Here is a 19,849-nt window from a genome sequence, read left to right on the forward strand (position 1 = left end):
GCGGATATGGCCGGCGGACATGGCCCAATCAAGCCAGCCAAATGGCCGAGGGCGCCGAAACCGTCTAAATTGGCTTTGTAACTGTTGGAATTTGTTTATCCAGCATTTCATTTGGCCACATCTGCGGGGCAGCGGAGATTGCTGTTGCGAAGTCATCTATCGATTTTCCCATCGAAATTCTGCCTATTTTAATGCTCAGTTTTTTCGTTGCCAAATATTTGCGCCTATTGTGTGCTGTTTGTGTATTTACGAAAATATTTACTTAACGTATTTTTGCCGCTAATTGGTTGCATGGCAGAAAATCGTGAAATTGTTAGGGGACTTATAGTTTGACGGTAAAAACTATTTAAAAGTCAACAATATAATCATTATTTTCAAATAGATAGCTGGGAAAATTTTGGGCTGTCTTGACCAGTTTAAATTTTAAATTATATGGTTTAATAAAATAACTTTAATTTTGTTTGACACTTTAATTAAGAACAAGTGCACTTGCTTTAATTTATATTAATTTCGTTTGCGAGCATCCCCAGAGAATAGTTTTAAATTAATGGCAAGCTTTTTCTGTCAGAGAATTGTGGCACAGCTCAAATGCTTATCTATTTAAGCCAGCAAATAATTATTCCGTACTATTTAACTGTCAACTATTTCATGTTGTTTTATAGGGGGAAATAAATTTATTTGATTTGTGTCTTAAATTAATAGGAATATCGCTGAGTATTATAATGTTATCTGTTATTGTTCGGCAAGAGGTCCCAAAAGCTTAATTTTAAGCCAAAGCGACAGATCAGTTTCATATCTTTTTGTCGCATTCTAAATGGTAATTCTAATTTGATTACTCAAAGCAAATAATAAATTCTGCAGGAGCAGAAACATTCCCCCTGCAGTCGGCAAATAGCAAAGTTAATTAGTTTTATGCACAACCTTTGTTTGTGCAAAAAAACTAGCAGACTAACGGAAAGCAAAGGAGAAATCTACAAAAAGTTTTCACATTTCCGTGCAAGGACATGCGTGACGTAGTTGGGTGACCCCTCAATTTTCACACTTGCCACTTTCTCACACGTACATGTACTTCTTTTTTGGCCAAGATTCAAGTGGAAAACAAACTTGCACGAGTGCCGAGGAATTAAGAAAACGAACGTAAATATGATACGTATGTGTACAAAGGACATTGCTATGATTAGCATTTCAATAGTGCTCGGTGGAGTCCTTGCCGGGGATATTATTCATAAGAGGCGATTACTTTTAATGCCCAGGCAGGTTCCGTGTGCCGGTATGCCACTATAATTAGATGGCCAATTATGGCGCTGAAAATTGAAATTTGCAGCGACTGCAGTCAATTTGCCACACAAAGAACAGCGTGGCTAAGGTGGCGTATACGTAACATGCACCAGTTCCCGTACACCTCTTAGACACGCGTTCTCATCTCAAAATCCCGGCCATAGTTTCGCTTACAGGCTCTAGCTAGCCATAAAAAACGTGTCATCCAAGCGATTATCCTTGCGTGTCCGTGGATTAATTTTAATGCCCAAAATGACGCACGATTCGGCCTAATGCATGCGGGCCTTTCCACAGGATGTTTGGCGTATGGTGTGTGGCCAAGGGAACCGGGTGCCCTTATGTGGGTCACTTAGCCTCTGTCCCGATCACGAATCGGAAGTGACAAGCTATAGGAATGCTAATTTACCAAAAATTTAATGCACTTATCCCAACCAGAACCGTATAGACCATGACACGATTTAATCAACTCGCTACTAACCGCAATCCGCATTTCATGCGGAACAACGCTTCGTTGCCCATTTTTCCGTTACTAAGGTCCACTATGATTGAATTTTAATTAAAAAACAAACCAAAATGAAACAAAAACACACGTCAAACTGTTTGGTAATAAAGTCAATCGGTTCATTTGGCATTTAAGGCAATTAAAATACAATGTTTATATCAATTAAATGGGTTTCGACGGGTGTCCGCTGTGGACTGGACCACCAAAATGTTTACATAATAAAATAATTAAAAGTAATTGTGTTGCATTAAACGATAATGAAAAAGCGATGGGTAAAGTTCGCAGCATTGACATTATTAAATAGGAAGAACAAAAAATTATTAATGAGAAATTTAAGGGCATTTAAATATATAAAAATTTTATTTTGTGTTAGTAAATTATAGAAAATACTTTTAAAATTGTTCAATTGAAAATAAAAATATCAATGATAAGATACATTTTGTAATTAAAAGTAAATAGTTTAAGCACAATGTCAATCTCAAGATACATTTTGTTTTAAGAAGGTAAGTTAATAAAGAAATATAGTAAATAATTTAATTTTTTATATATTTTACACAACCTCTAAAAAGAACATTTCTTTTTTTACTCATCCATGATTCTTAAAGTTCTAAAGACTATAAAAAATACTTGCTCAACTCTGCGAATGCAACATCAAAGTGCGAATAAGAATGAACTCAGAAAATCTTTAAAATATTCTCATCTCACATGCGTTCATATGTCTGTATTGCACCAACTTATTACCATACACCATTTTCCTCGTACGCAGCAAATATTGTAGCACAGCATGTGGCGAAGGAAAACGTGGGCCAGGAGTTAGGATCCTTGGTACTGAGAGCATATTTGAGTTTCCTGCTGCTGAAGCTCTGCATAATAATCTGAACATACACACACACACACACACACACACACACACACACACACACACACACACACACAACCATCTCGTGTTGAGGGGAATGTAAACGAAATTTGCTGTATTGAAAGCATGGCTTGGATTTCAACACCCTGCAGATGACACGCTGTCCTCATTTCTTCCTCCACCGCCCTGAATGTTCAATGAGTTTGACTTCTTACCTGCTCAAGACTATTGCTGGTTTTGCTGCTTTTTGATGACACATAGCCCGCTTCCAGGAGCGAAGATTAAAGGGCCATATATCGCATTTGAGTCAATACGGTTTGAGCCATATTTCAATAAACGTCGTCATTTGACTTGTCAACGTGTCGCCTGCCAAAGTGGCTGTAAAATGCAACTCCCTTCGCTCGGCTTCGAATTTTTTTCGTCACCCCACTTTATCAATTCCCGCATATTTTCCCTGCACTCGAAACTTATTTTTTTCAGGGCAAATTTCCTTTGCACCAACGTAAAAATCGCAGGAGGAACGGAAGGGGTAACTCATTTAAGCTGTGACATATGATGCCTGCCAGCCCTGTTATGTGACGGCCAAGGGTGAAAGTTTTGCATAATTTACGTTGAGCGCGAAGTGTGAAAGTTTTTCATCCCTTTGGCCGCTATTTCTCACTATTTTTTATACATATTCGGTGTCAGGCCCAATAGCATAGGACTTTCAGCCTGGAGAATTGTACTATGTCTTGTGCAACATTATTTAAACTTATTACATAGCGGGACATACATTATTTTTTTTACAAGAACTTAATATTTGTCGGAATGGTTTTTCTATGCTTACATATATTTCAATGAGACCAGCTTAAGTTTAAAAAATAAGTATATAAGTGCAGACATTTGAAGACAATATTCGTTATATTTAACAAATGCGTAAAATATAGCAATCCACCATCATTTATTTCCTCATAATGGCAAAATATGTCTCAATACCATTTCTAATTCAAAATATACCTAAATACTGAAAGGCTTTTCAAATTTGTTAAGTTGAAAAAATGTTTTTAATATGTTTTACCTTAAAATAACTAAAACTGAAGCGAAAATTACTTAAATTGAGTACAAATTTAATGCATATTTTTTTACAGTGTAAGCAATTTTAAATTTCTAAGTTAACTTACTTGAAAAACACGTATTTTATAAAATATACGCATAGCAATCTAAAGTCGCCCCAGGTCAGCAAATAGTTCCACTATTCTCTCCTGGATTTGGATGTTTTGTTTATTGGAAACTCCGAGATTTGATATGTCCCTATTGGAAAAGTCATACAGTGACAGCTGTATATTCCCTCGCCATTGGGCTTACGACCAGGTATCGTTTTCATTTCGGTTCTGGCAAAGAACACGGCAAAAAAATATCGAGCAAATATAGATATGTATATAGGATGTATATGCTGGCAGCGGCAAAAACAACAAATCAATTTCTGTTTGACCAAACGCTCCACTGAGCTGGACATTGAGCTAACTGAAACTGGCGGCAGGCGGAGGGGGGGGCCAATCCAGTGCACTTCACTCCGAGTTCCCACCACGTCCGTCCGTTCCTGATTTGGTTTATGCCCTTTTAGTACCTGCAAATAAACTTGGCCCGCCGCTCGGCTTCCCTTGAGCTCCACCTCTCACTCTCACACTCTCACACTGTTTCTGTTTCTGATTCTGATTCCGATTTTGGTTTGGTTCTCGTTTCTGCCCGTGGCACTGGCACTGACACTGATTGCTTGTGAGCCATATGCCCGACTTGACTGCAGTCAAGACGGCCATTATTCACTTGCACTCGCCACTTCAGCCGCTACGTTTGGGCCAAAGAAAGCCGAGCCCAACTTCGGGCTCTCGTCGCAACTTCCCGGGTAACAGGCGCCGAGCCACAATAGAAAGCAACGAGCTTTTCGCTCGCTTTCACCTCGCGCACTGAGAAAAACTAACTATGTTTTTCATGTCAATCAGTTGAGATGTCCTATCTGATTGATATGTTCTATGCAATAGTGATAATGATTTTACCAATCAGTCCTGATTTTGTTATTTTTTTATTTTAACTCTTTTTTTTTTGGCCAAATTCATACCTCACTAATCCATAATACTTATTTCAAAATAATTAGAACAAAAACCTAAAAAAATCTATATATTGAAAATGGCGACATTTTTTTTTAAAACAAAATTTTTAAATTTTTGCTGTACTAAAACTTACATGTTTTAAGTAAAGTTGCAACCAAACTACTCGTAAGAATCAAATCATTTCTTTTTAGAAAAAATGTTAAGGTTTTCAAATGATTCTTATGCCTTAAAAAATGTATTTATAAAAATATCGATTGAATGATAAAAATAAAAATAAAAGCTTAAATGTAAATAAAGGCTGTGAATATTATTTAATTATAATTAAAAAGCAAAATAAATTTGTGTGTATTTGTGTTTTTAGCATTAAAATTAGCATGTTTTAAGCTTTGGCCATAAGCTGTCTATGTCTTTTGTCTCTCATTTTGGCGAAGTTGGGGTGCAAAACCAAATTGAGAATTCGGCATTGGCATTAAAATCACTTCCACTGTGTTTCGAATTCAGGGTATTTGTTTCTCTGTATTTAATCCCTTGAGTGTGGTGGTGGTGCGTTTGTAGGCTTAGCCACCGCACCGGATGTCCTGGCATTTCCGTCCCGCTAATACGGAGTCGCCATGAGTCAGCCATTGTTGGGCTATGTTTGCCTTCGCCTTGCTTGTCGCTTTCTTAGTTTTTCATTAGCATTTTTTCTTCCAACTCTATAGGGAAATATTGTCGTCAATTATGTTACATAATCAACAAAACAAAAATGTAATAATTCTGTTTCTTTTCGCAGACTTTGACACGGTTCCATTTTCCCAGTTTTCTTGGGGTTTTCCCCAGCAGATTAGTGTTAATGATGTTAACTTTGCACGCGTCCAAAACTAGGCTAACTTATTATTTAGGTTAATTCGGCTAATTTTTCTAACTTTTGGCACCAAGACGAATGGATCAGGAAACTAAACCCAAATTACGCAGTTATGATATTAGCAACGGATGTATGGTGGAATTTTGCGCTTTACTAAAAAGAGGTTAAAGCTAATAATATTCTAAGAAAACAATATAACGAGGGCACCGAAATTTATGAAATCCTATGGACGTCAGTGACAATGCGAACCGAGAGACAGCTATATATAGCCACAGAATTGGCTATGTCACATCAGATTCAAAAGTATGCAAATGTTGGAAAGTCCAGTTTGAAGTGCTGTCTGCCTGGCCACTTAAAAGTTTTGTTCTATTAAAAATACCAAATGAATTTAAATCTAGATCAAACTTTAAGTTGTATTTGAAAAGTCCAGTTTCGAGTGTTGTCTGCATAGCCACTTAAATGTTTTATTCTGTTTAAAAATACTAAATGAATTTAAATCTAGATCAAACTTAAAGATAATATTTGAATATTTCAGCATAGAGCTATTAAATCTTGTTTTCAAAAAGTTCTTCGGTTGCCTTCTAGGCTAATGAAGCTGAATTTATTGCCAAGGCTTTATGGACATGTACACAGTTCGCACATACTCGTTTTATGGCCAACAACACAGACTAATTTGGCTGAAAAGCATCGAGAATTGGCTAATGTATGCAAACGTACGGCGGATGGAAAAAGAAAAATATACTATATGGGGGATGCTTAGGATGTCAATGCTGTGCATGCCCAAAAAGTTGCTAACGTCTCGGCTAGCACACAAAATGGATTTTGTCTGCATTAAAACAACTTCTAGATAAAAAGGGGGAAATTGCTTTTGAATACAGGCATGCAAATATATTTTTGATGGCAAATTGAGACGTTTTCTGTGCCATTTTTCAAGTCGTTAAGCTGCAAGGAGCAGACATGACGTATACGCAATTTTCCACATTGCTCAGCATCGATCGCATAAACAAGATAGAACCTATGCGCCTAATTTACTTGAGGGTTCTTTTCTTTTTTGGATTTCCAAAAGCAACGCTGCACATATGTTTTGCCAGCTGAACAAATGCCAATTGAAGGAACTCCCACATAGCAGCTTATAAATCCTAGTACAAGGTCCAACTACCAAACTGGGGACAAGTCATAAATCTAAATTTGGCAGCGCAGAAATCAAAATTTCCAAGCACGCACATTTAAGAAGAGAACGCCATGTCCCAGTTATAGTTTTGGCCAAATAAACCCACTCAATATGTTGAGATATCTGGGTCAAGCCATGAGTAATGCCCTCCTTCACTGTCGAAAGCCGCTTAAAGAGTTCGGCAAACATAATGGTGGAAATAAAATGAAATCTCTCGTCTGGCGAGCTCCTATTGGACGCGTAACCTTGGCAAAGTCCATCCGTACTTCTAGGCTGGCCACTGGCCACACGCACACATAAATAATTAAAATGACCTCATAACGTTTCGATTTTCTGGTTTTTTTTTTCTTGCTCCTTTTCATTGTTTTTCCCTGTTTTCGTCTGCTGGGTGGACTTTTTGGCGCTTTTTCGACTTTTTGCCGCAGTCATTAATGTAATGGTCTGCATTATTTGCGAACATTCAGAGTGTTAGTGTCCATCTCGGTCTTTCTATTTATCTGTTACCCCCCCAAACTCTGTTCCTCGACCTCAGGCCTAGACACTAAATATATGTGAATGACACGCAACGCACTAGGACGTCCTTTCAAATAAATTAGGAGAGTTTTTAGTTTATGTTTTATACACAGTAAAACCTGTGCAATGTATTTTATCTAATTAAATTGGGATGCCGATTCATTCTTTAAAAAAATATATATGGCAGCAATTTTTTGTAAACTCTAAGGAAAACCAAACTATTGAAAATTAATTTATATTTTGGGCTTTTTATATATTTTTAAAAATTCCTAAGCTTTGATTTATACTTTAAAGAAACAAGGATATAAGAGAAAATAAAAATTTATTTAAAAACATGGTATACCCTTAAACTTATGCAAAGTTGTAAGGCCAGTATTAAGTTTGCGGCTTTGGATATAGAATTTGGCCTGTAGATTTTATTTCCGTCCCTGTGCTTCTGTTATATATGCACTTGTGTGCTCCTTTCAGCATTTTATTGCTGGTCACTTTTATTTTCGTTCTGCTGCCGTTCGATAGGGAACTTCCCTCTTTTTGTGTATTTTTTTTGCGTTTCGGTCTTTTGAGCTACCGCTTTCCTCAGCAATTTTTCTGCTTGGCATTTGCTGGGCAGTCATTCATGACGTGGCCACCATTGCTCCGGCCTAATCCTCTACTGCCGTTTTGCCTGCCAAATCGGCTGTGCCATCAAATTAAACGACAACTAAATTGGCGCACATTTTGCGCTATTTGGCAGGCTTTTGTCTGCTTTTCAGGGTTTACATAAGCGCACAAAAAACCAGCCAACAAGAAGGCAAATAAAATGCTAACAACGACAACAGCTGACATTGATTGGGGCTCGAAAGGCTGGCGGTGAGTGGAAAAGCGGGTCTAATAGCTGTAATAATAATAAGTAGCTGATAATTTGACACTAAGCCACGGGTTCGCATGCGTAATGCGATAGAAGTAAACCTGAATGGGTGTTAACCAGCAATCAATTGGTAAAAAAGGTGAACACACGAGAATGGGCATGTTTGTAATGTAAGGCCCAAAAGTTAGACTCATTTAAGTATTTGAAAAAATAGTTCAGATTTTAGTTCGTTTACTAATTTAATATATAATAATATGAAAGTTTCTAGTTCCAGACGGAAATCAATTTTTATTTTTATTTTGCCTAAGATACCTTCTTATCGCTCTTAAAATATTTTTTTTTATATCCCACAAATCATGATTTATTATTTTATTAAATTATTATTAATTAATTAATAATTAATTATTATTATTTTTTTTTTTTTATATTAAAAGTGTTTGATTTATTTTCATCTTAAATTAATTTCAATTTATTAAAAGAGCTGTTAAACAGTTTTAAAGCTCTCAAAAAATTAGATAATATCTCAGATTATCAGGTTATTTAATATCAATTGCCGACATTTTGTCACAGTTTAGGACACTTAAAAATGTCCTCTCCAAAGAATAAGCATATCTGTGGAGCCGCATTTGATTTTAGTTTGGGATTCGCTTAGTACAATAATTGCTTCAAAATCAAATCAAATCGACCCCAATTTCATTCTGCTTTTGTGTACCTATTCATTGGAGTCCTGCCATATCAAAATGGTTAAAGCAACCACTTTCCGGGTGCGAATCTCTCGATTCTCTCACACCACTTCACCCGACACTTCCGCCTTATCCACCTCGGAAAATGTCGAGTGCAATTTCCCGACTGACTTAATTAGTTGCTGTCACATTTTCTCCGAAAAGCCCTTCGGCCACGAACACTTGCAGCTCCCATGGCGCACATGGAAAACTTTCAGAATAGATTAAATTTGTTCTGGCTGCGGTTCTGGGAGGATTCACCACAGCTTCCATCCCCGAAAGAAAGCGCCGAATTGCAAGAAATGGCTAAATTGAGTGCACACAAGAGGCGGGCACAGGATACAGGGTGGGGGGAACGGGAACGGAGCAGATAGTTGTTGCACAAGTGCAGTTTTCCTGCTGCCGGGCCTGTACTGTCCAAACATAAAAAAGATAACACATGCAGCTGCCACTGCAGGGCCAATAAGTTGGCAGACAGTCCTGCCAACAGGATGAGTCGTTTTTCCTGAGCCCAGCAGCTTTACGGCCAGTGCTCAGTGTTGGCCTATAGTGATTGAAAAAGCCGAGCCACTCACATTGATATATTAAAAAATGTATATCTTTTAAAACCTTATATTCGTCTTAATTAAAGGTCCTAGGAAAAAATATCTTTATACAAAAAATACAGAACTAAGCACACATAAGCCAATTTGTATGGTTTTTCGATTTAGGTGAGTATCAGAGTTAACAGATAAAATTTCATTTATTAATTATACTATGATAATTGTTAGCTGACCAAAAATGTTTTATTTTATAAATATACTAAAAGTACGTAAACAAAAATTTACTTTCTGTGTTTGTAAAACTACCAAATTCTTGAGATTTGATTTCTTGAGATCTTTTATAAAATTATAATTTGAACTCGAATCTAAATCTAATCTTAACTCACTTCTTCAATTAAATAACATTGTCGCTGCTTTAAGCAACAACTGTTGCCCAAAGAACACAGCTCCGACATATTCTGGCTTAAAAATACGCATAGCCTCCAGTTTTGACCATAAATTAGCCAAGTTGTCAGCTTTGACAGTGATGTTCGTCCAGTTGTGACAACAAAGGAACGGACCAACGCGAAAGCAGAAAGGATACAGCAAGGGCCAGCAGAATAGAGCCTCTGTGGAAAGGCCAAGCTAGTGGGGGCTGCCTTCGGGCCATTCAATTGTCCGCCTGATCCCCGGCAAGGCGATGCCAGTTAGCCCCAGAACTTCCTCCTATTTGCCTGCTGGCCCTTTCATTCTCTTTGCTGTTGATTTTCCATTTGGCCAGGACGCCGCCTCCGCTTTTCCCCAGGCTCAGTGTTTAATGTTTTTGGCTTTCAGTTACCTGTACCAGTATGTAGGTCAGAATTTTACAACCACATACAAGTGCATGGCATTCCCTGGTGGAATATAGTTTCCAGAGATATTACGCATAAGACAGCTTGGAAACGGAACATGTTTGTCATACAAAATAAATAGTATGCCAATGAGGTGCGAAATGAATTTCTTTGTATTAACAATTCCCACGAACTGGAAATGCTTTTTGTACCTTGTCGCGCTGTTTTCGTTAGCCAATTCCCTTATTCCTTTTGGAGGAACGCCACAATCAACAAGAATTTATACATTCGTACAGGAAAAATACAGTTTAATCTTTGAAAAAAATGGAATTGGCATGGACTCGCAACGAAAAGATACACACAAACCAAAATATTTATGGGTGTTGCCTAACTATCCATTCAATACTGAATTTCATGAAAAGAAAGTACTAAGTTTATACAGGATGAGAGACGCAAAAATAAAGCACACCAGATTTACACTTATTGAAAGCAATTTATCATGCATCCATATTGCACTGGATGATTCTATTCAACACGAAATGAAAGCCAAACATTGCAGCGTCATTTCACCTCTGTGTATGATTATACGCCCCTCGGTTGCCTCGATGCACTTTAACCAGGAAATTCAATTTGGCGCAACGCGGTTTATCCAAAATGAAGAGAAATCGGTTTGAAAGTTTTTTCGTTTTGCTTTGAACATCGATTGCCTGCCGTAGGCAAGAAAGGTGATGAAAAAAATAACGAATTTAAGCTTCTACACTTCAACAGCAGGAGGTACAAAATGTTAAACACCATTTTGTATCGGCTAAAATTTTAAAAGTTTTTGCTCATAATATTTATTTAAATGTCAGTAAATCAAACAATTTAAAATCGAACTGTTAAGCTAGACATTATCTTCCTATCACTAAGATAAAATTAAATAATTATTTAAATTGACAAAATAATTTTTTTTGTATAATTCGTAGTCCAAAATATTATTCTTTAATAAAACAAATGTAAGTCCTTACAGTTACACGATTGTCAACATTTTTAGATATTCAAAAATTATTAAAATAATTATTTAAGGGGTAATGCGTAAGTAAAATAAAATCGAGAATTAAATGTTGGTCTTGCTCTAATGTGTTTTAATTGTAAGCAAAGCTATCTTTATATAATTCTCTTCCATTTGCACCAGGAATGAGAGAGTATACAAATTATGTACGTTTAAGGATTAAAATAGTCTCGTGGCCACGTGGCGTATGTGTAACTTTTGTTGCACTCGCCTGGCGGCTGACGTAAATTGCCATAATTACAGGGCCCGGCCCCGAAATGAAATAATATGCCCATCACCGCCTGACCGCAAAGGACACACTCCTTGTGGCCGAATGGTAGTGACTTACCTAATTAGCGACAGGATTTCCAGCAGCAGCACGCAGCGTTGTTGTTGTAGTTGTTGTTATTGTAGTAGCTAGCGCCACCAAGCGGGCGACAGACGGACTAGCCAACAACGTTCATTTGGCCCTTTAGGCTATTGTTGTGGCGTTGTTAACTGTTGTTGTTGTTGTTACTGTTGTTTCTGTCGTCGTTGTTGTTGGCCAACAATCTGGCAACGACTTTCAGCCCGCTTACAATATTGTGTTGTTTATTTTTTCTACCTTTTTTCTACCCTTTTTGTTACGATTTTTTTTTAGTGGTTGTTGTTACTTTGCTTGTTGCAACTTATGTGCAGTTGCCGCTGGCTGTGGGCTGTGGAAGTGAGCGAGAGGGTCGTATATAGAGGGGGAAGTGAGTGAGCGAGAGGGGGCGAAGGGCGAAAGTTGCAAGGACACGCATCGCATCGCCTGACGAACGGCACACACAGGATTTCGCACTAACACTCGCGAACAACCGACGATGTACGACACTTTGAAATGTATTTTTCTTTTTTCCCTTGTTTTTCTTTTGATGTTTTGCACTGGTGTTGGTTTTAGGTCCTTTGAAACCACCACCTCCCGCCCCACTAACAACAACCGACAGCAACAATAAAAGGCCACCCAGTTTTATATCATTTCTTATTTTTGCCTTATTTGGCCAACTTTTGGCGCTTTATGTTTGGCCATGTGATTTTCGTTATTTCGCTCTGCCCTTTTTTATGTTTCTCTCGCTTTGTTTTGTTCCCACATTCGCACTTGCCTTTTACGATTGTTTTGTTTACTTTGAAGTCTTAACTGCGATGCCCTGCGATGTATGCTAAAGTTTTCCTCGATTTGTTCGACCGACTCCACCTCCTCAGTGGCTCATTTGGCACCACTTTCTGGCCAAAAACTTTTTGTATTTCTTTGAGTAAGTGATGGCCGAGCTGCTTATGTAAGTGGCAGCAATTTGCCGAGCAGTTAGTTGGAAGCGGAAAAAGCAGGAAAACACTTGCCTTGAGGTAAAAACTTATGGAAAGTGATGTAAAGCTGGGGCCCAGATAAAAGTCTTTGGGAGCGACAGGCAACGTCTTGATGAAATTTATTATGGGATATTGTAGAGTTGAGGAGGTCGAACAAACGGAGTTTTTTTTTTAAATAACCTAAAGTCTGAGAAATTGGGAAAGTTCGGAGATCCGTGCTTCCAAAGATTTTCAGTTGTCTTCTAAAACTTTTTTAAAGATGGAAACTGGTGTAGCATTGGCATAAAACTAAAAGTTGCCTAAAATACATTTAGAGAACGAAAAAATCGATAAAGAGAAAATGAAAAAAAAAAACTTTACTATTGCTTAAAAAAATATCCAAGATAAAAATACTTGAAAGTGAAAAATAAAATGAAGTGGTTCTATCCAAAAAAAGAAACATTAAATAAAATTATTTTTGAAATATAAATTACACATTTTAGAATTAAGTATTTAACAGCATATATACTGCTTAACTATAAACTTTAAATTCCCCGCCTCAAAACATTTGTTCTATTATTAATTTTGTTCCGAATCAACCACCTCAATGTATCCATCCACCCCTCATTTGTGCACTCGCTTTTTCCCAGCGATTCATTAATAAATAATTTCTAGTACTACCTATACTGGCGTATGTTTACATGCCTCTATACCTCTGTATATGAACGGCAAATGCTGTAAAAATCGTGTTTGTCTTCTGCCTCAATGAACTATTTCTACTTATTTATGCACTAGATTATTGCCAGGCGTATTCGCGTTAAAATTGTGCGCTTAAATAAAATAAAATGAAACAGAAATAACCCATTTGGCTTTGAATTCAATTTGCATCGTATCGCTAAGTAATTACATCAAAACGTTTGCCGTACCGAAACTATTTATACACTTCCACGGGTTTATATGGCAGTTTTTGGAAGATTAATATTGTGATGGTCTTTACGAGGAATGTTTGTTTCTATTTCTAAAAGATATAATTAATCAACTCTGTTTTAACCTTATCATCTATTTATTCTGCATCATTTATGGCAGACAATGTAACGAAGAAGACAATTTTTCTCACGTTCTGAGGAAAGATTTTAAAAATAAACCAAAGCAAAGCAAAGAGAAATGCAAAAATGCGAAACAGCAGATCAAAGCAAACGCGAGCAAAAATATCATGTGTGAGTGTGATGATGGTTCGGCATTTAACAAACGAAAAAACAAGGAACACTAAATTTAATTTAATTGTGCTTTTTGTGAAAACAAATTCGTCCGCTAGTCGGTACACAAATGCTGAGTATATTTTGGTGTTTTTCATCTCATTACTGCGAGGGTGGCGGTCAGACAAATGCCTCTGTTTCAATGTCTGTCCTTAACACGGCATTGGTATGCTGGGAATTTCGTTGAAAACGACATTTTTGTCTAGCAGCCAACACGCCCCGAAATATGCAACATGTCTTCTTGGCCCCGCCACCTCGTACCGCCCCATATCCACTTTTCTTTTGGTGGAGGCTCCACCCAAGAACACGCAATGTTCGAGGACGAGGACTTTGCACTAGGAAAAAATAAGGAAACTTTCAAAATCTGTTATTATTTTCAAACCAAGTTGAGTCTTTTTTATCCAAAAAGTTATTTGTTAAGGGTTGTGTTAAAATTAATTGATTATATAATATGTTCAAATTGAGCTTTAGAATTCTCTATTTAATTTGTTCAATGCTTATATCCATAGCTTTTAGCTATAGATTTTAAGTTCAGGAGCATCTTCTTCGAAAAAGAAATATTGTCACTCAATTGGAAAGGTCCAATATAACTCCATAATCTGATTAGATTATGATAAATAATATTTCAACAAAAAAAAGATCGTTCTTCTTTTAAAATCCTGTCTTACCAATAACTTTTAAGTTTTTTTTTGAAGGAAGTACAAGAAACTCGTTTCGAAAAAAAATAACACACCTTACTTTCTAAAGGTTCATAAAAACTGTATAGAAATGGGTTATACACTCAAGTACAACGCTCTAGATTTTGTTCCCAGTGTGGGTCACATACTGGCTGACTCATAAGGCATTTTGGCTAATGATTGACTGACTGCATGAACGAGTGACGGACTGATGGGCAGACTGACTGGCGAACTGAATGACTGACGGAATGACTGACGGAATGACGAAATGACTAACCAGCGTGTGTGACTTTTCCCAGTTGTGTGTGGGCTTTCGGCGACTTTGCGTGTAGTTCGTAATTTAAGTAATGTGGGTCGCAGCCTGAAAGCTGAGTCCTGCGTATCCTTGTTGCTGTTGTTGTTGTTGCTGCTAACGCGATTTACCTTTCGAGCGAAACACGCGCCTCGGTTCCGTTAAGTTAGCATTAGCTATAGCTATAGCTTTACCGTTAGCTTTGGCCCGGCATGCAGCATATATAGAGCTGCGGTTATAGCAGCCTAATTGTCATTGAAGGCAACCCACCCAAGGCATAAATTCAATTTCTTTCTGTTCGATGTGACATGTCTTGAAGGAGGCCCCCACCCAAAAGAAGCCCCCTGCCGCCACCCACTAGCCACCCCACCTATTGCACCCCCTCCCCCCTCTCCACCCGTTCCCCAGGGTTGGTTGTAGTTTTTGTTATTATTTTTTGATAGCCACCTTTTCGTGTGTTGCTTTCTCGCGATGTCGTCGCCGCCAAGAAAAGGGGCTTCCCCTCCTACTACACCCCTTTGATTCTTTTGCGTTTTCTTGACTTTTTCTTTTGACTCGACTGCCGCCGTCTCTTTCTCAGACTCTATTCCCGTCTCTGTCTCTATGCACTGGCTGCACCTTGACACTAATATTGAGCAAAGTAAAAAAAAAAAACAAAAAACAGAAAAAAAAAAAGGAAAGCAAGTGCAACTAAAAATAGTCGGAGAGAGACCGCTAAAAGCGAATTGATTGGCGGCTGTGTGTGTGTGCGACTTTTGGGCTCTTTATGCGGACACTTGGCGATTTTATTGTCAAGTTATAATTGGTAATTGATGCCGATACCCAAACTGATTGTGTTATGATACAGCTCACTCAATGGGTTGATTGCAGCGAATTGAAGCGACTGTAAATGATTTTCGATTGATATCTTCCCAGCGGGGGATGAAGAGAGTTTAGGGGTTTTGCATAAACTTTCGCAGGCTTATGTCAGTCATTTGGTAAGATAAAGTTTATTTTGGCTGTAGGCAACTAAACTAAAAAGTTTTATAAAGCCATGCAAAATTGAAAAACATACTATTAATCAGTTTAAGCTTTTTAATAGTTTCAAAAAATCTTACATAACTGATTTTAAAGGTAAAAAGTTAAAAACATGTTTTTAACTAATCTGACTTTTATATTTTTGTTCTCTACGTAATTATTAACATTTTAAAGAATTTGTGTATAGCCTATGGTGCGTATACTTAACTTGTTTTTACAAGTTAATACCACCCTAAGGTTTATGTTTACTTCAAATTAGTAAGTTTTAAAGATGAGCGAGCCATACACTGGTTCTTTTACTTTTAATTTTGTTTACATATTTTCAATCTTAATTCTGAAAACTTTCTTTCAAGCCACTTATTTAAAATTTTTTTTTGCATGGAATATTACACTTTTACTATTTATTTATTCAGTCCATTTAAGTTTATTATCGCTTAGCACGCAAAACCGAATTAACTTTGAGTTTCTGAGTTTGTGCACACATTAATAGCCATGTACGGGTGCGTATACTTAATATCCACCGCTAGTACAATCCTCGTTACAAATCCCATTTTTCGCATCCTAATTCTCTCGACTTTAATTTTTAATAACCACTGTTTTTTAAGCCACTCAATCTTGCAACGCTTATTGTCGCTTCACACGCTTCACCGTTGTTGTTGTTGCAGTTGCCATTGACCATTGTTGTCGTTGTTGTTGCTGGTGGCAGTGGTGTTGGTTATTATCCCGCACCCAACAAAAACACCAAAAGAGTCCAACACCAAAGCTTTACATAACTCACTCGCTCACTCACTCACTGCAAAAAATGGAAACACGGGAGGGACGTTAAAAATTCAAAACACAAATGCACTTTTTATTTCGCACACTGCAATTTCCACTCGTTTTTCAACTATTTTCCCAACACACATTTAGTGGCCACTCAACGGGCAGACACATTCGCATTATTTCCGATTCCGTTTTTTTACGAATATCATCTATAATATATATATATGTATATATATATAGTATATCGAGGGCGGTGAAGTCGATATTACTACGCTGGCTTATTGTTTGGCCCGTTCCGCTGTGGCGACGAAATTTTCTCCGCTTCCGCAGTGCTGTTGAATTGCAAACCCGACCCGAACTGAGACCTCAACTGACCAAGTTTTCCTTTTCATGCAGTTTGGCACGCATTTTCGATTCGGAAAAGCGGAAAGGCAGGATGACGAAGCGCGGCGAACACCGAAAGGTCTCTGGTGCGCCGCTTGCTTTTCGATGTCGCCTCCTATTTTCCGTTCGGAGCCAAAGCTCTCGACCGGCTCTCTCTGAAGCTCCGCCGGATTGGGCAGCTTTCCGAGTGGCCCAAAGCTCCACAGCTGATTGCCGCCAGTGCATGCGGCATTCGCCCACTAACACCCATCCCCACCCCCCAGACATCCTTCGGCCGTAAAAACAGCTGATGGTCGAGGGTCAGCCTCCATGTCGAAAGAGACATGGCGGCAAGTGACGTAATTCGTTGCGAATTCTCGGCGCACAGTGGAATGCATCCGGATCTCACCACTCATAAAAGGGGTGACGAGCATTTTAGATTTTGGATGCCTTACTTATTTTGAGATTGTTTTTGACAGCTATATTTTCACTTCATAAGCGAAAATAAAAAAATTCTAACCTCTATCTTTGATTTCTTTCTGATACCCTTGCAGAAGTACTATAATTTCAGCCAAAAGTTTTCAAGGCATTGAAGGAAGTATAGCCAACCCACAAAAAACCAACTGACTGGATTTCAGAAATTCAAAGTCTTACGGAAGTTTAAAAAAAAGAATTGTTTTTCCATATATTATAATTTGGCAACATGAAGTTATTAAAACAGACAACTTTGCCAAAAAGGATTTTTTTAAATAGAAAATAATACAAACATGTACATTACTTAGAGATTTTAAATTTATACACGCAAATAACCCGAGATAAAGATGATTTTTCGACTCTATAAATACAGCTTTAGTTTTATTAAAATTAAAAACTGCTGGTAAGGTCAAACTAATAATTTTTGGGCTGTAATCGTAGGAATAGTGCCATCAAGCTATAATAATTTATAACTGACCAAAATGGTTTTTAAAAAGTTCAATAAACTTTATTAATGAAGAGAGTATTAATTAAATAAAAAAAAACAAAAATAATTTACGGATATTAATTTCGTTTTTTTTTCCGTTTTTAAGGAATAATTTATAGCGATTTTGGCATTTTAGTCACTCTATTAAAACTTTGTAGTAAATTTAGCTTCCAATGAACTGTAGATAACAAATTTAATTAGCATGAAAACAGGTTAAAAACGTAAATTACACTTAAAAAAGCAAGTAAGTAAACTTTTATATACCCTTGCAGCTGCTGCAAAAATTAAATATTCCTTAAGACAACTTAGTTTCGATTCATATGTGTATAGGTTTACAAATATTAAAGCTATCGATTCGTAGCTAAATTATTTGAACGTTCCTATTGAAGATACATAATATCGTTTTCCGATTTAAATAAAAATTTAAATTAAATTAATTATTTATTATCAAGCCACTACTATGCTCAAAAAATTTGTTGAAAAACTTAAAAAAATCATTAGTTAGAAAAAAATACATTGGTCTTCCAATAAAACGACTTTGATATTATTTGAAATATTAATTTTATTTTTAAATTGCAATTACAATTTGTTGTTGTTTGCTTTTCTGTTCACTGTTGTTTTTTATGCTAAGTGGTATTTTATTTGTATTTATATATATTTCACACATTTTCTTGCAAACAATATCAATAATTCTTTTAACCTAATAACAGATGCCACTTTGTTTGTTTTTTGGTTTTGTTGTATCCCTTACACTTGTTGGTTTTAATATTTATCTCTTTTGTGATTCGATCTCGAACTGGCTCCGATTCACCGACATTAGACACGATTCCTCAAGCTTAAAATTAAATTACAAAATACAATCATTCAACTTATATCCGAAGATACAAAACAAAGCGCACAATGCAGTATTTAACTTAGTCGTAATCACTTGCAGAACTAATTACAATATTACAATAATATGGTAAAACGCAAGGGGAAAACAAAACAACAACGTAAAAAGCGTAGTACAATACACAACATTACCCTCTAAATGTATTTTAATAAGTATGCGAATCGTTTATTTTGTAATGAGTAATAAACATTTCTCCATTGCACTGCATTTGCATTTGAAGTAAAGCGCTTGCTTTGGTGTATAATGTTTGTATATATATAGGGTTGTATATATACTATAGATAGAAATATGTATACCTTGCATATAAAATTATCTCGGCGCAAATATTCGCTGCTTATGCACAGTGTGAAGCAGTTAAAATGAGTTAGTTGGGTTTGATGGTGATTATGTTTTTTGAGAAGAGCGCGAAAATTTGGTTTAGGCTTCAGTTAAGGTAAAAAGGTAGGCGTGGCATAATGCAGCATTGAGTATTAGATGTTTTTTGTTTGGATTGGTAGTCCTTATAAAGCAATTATCGATTTAATTTTCCTCGTAGCTGCGATTTTTTTTTAGTATGCAGAGCTTGTGATTATGCTTAGGTTTAGTATTATTAGTTTTTAGTATCAAGTGAAAATATGATTTATACATTTCTTATGATACAATTTTGGTGATGAAATGTAACTTGTATTAAATGCGCTTGTATGTAAATATATATGGATGTACGAATGCAGGTGAGGCATATAGATGTATACTTCGTATATGTTGGGTATGCTGGGAGGACTTTGTTCTTGTATATGAAAGTAAATACAGAATATAATATGATTGAGGTGTATATGATATATGCATGTATAAATATATGTTATGCCATCTCTTCAAATCGGTGAGCTTAATTTTGAATGTATGTTCTGCTTAAATGCGTTTTCTTCTTGAGTATTTTCAATATGATGAGCGATAAATAATTTGATGTATTGTAGTTAATGCTAGAAAGTAATTTCATTTCAATATTATTGCATGATTTTTGTTTGAGTTTGTTCTCGTGTGTTTTTCCAAGTACTGATTCAATACTTTTTAAATAGGTATGTTTAATATTTGTTATGTTTTACGCGACCTTATTTCGGTTTATCATTAAGCATTTATTAACTTG

At 36.7% G+C, this 19,849-nt stretch overlaps 1 protein-coding gene across 24 annotated transcripts in view; it reads right to left on the bottom strand.

Annotated features, from left to right (window-relative positions):
* The window catches only part of LOC128260112 (glutamate-gated chloride channel), a 56,972-nt gene extending 39,978 nt beyond the window's left edge, over positions 1–16,994 (bottom strand). For 13 of the 24 annotated variants that reach the window (XM_052992865.1, XM_052992866.1, XM_052992861.1 and 10 more), the window contains exons 1-2: positions 16,780–16,934; positions 11,554–11,899 (exon numbers count right to left, since the gene is read on the bottom strand). The gene's annotated coding sequence lies outside the window, so the exon portion shown is untranslated. Of the gene's footprint in view, positions 1–11,553; positions 11,900–16,526; positions 16,690–16,779 lie in introns of those variants that run through there. The other 11 variants (XM_052992864.1, XM_052992871.1, XM_052992872.1 and 8 more) reach the window with 9 other exon arrangements.
* Positions 16,995–19,849: the final 2,855 nt, after the last annotated feature.

The sequence above is a fragment of the Drosophila gunungcola genome (assembly GCF_025200985.1).
Source record: "Drosophila gunungcola strain Sukarami chromosome 3L unlocalized genomic scaffold, Dgunungcola_SK_2 000014F, whole genome shotgun sequence".
Classification (NCBI taxonomy): domain Eukaryota; kingdom Metazoa; phylum Arthropoda; class Insecta; order Diptera; family Drosophilidae; genus Drosophila; species Drosophila gunungcola.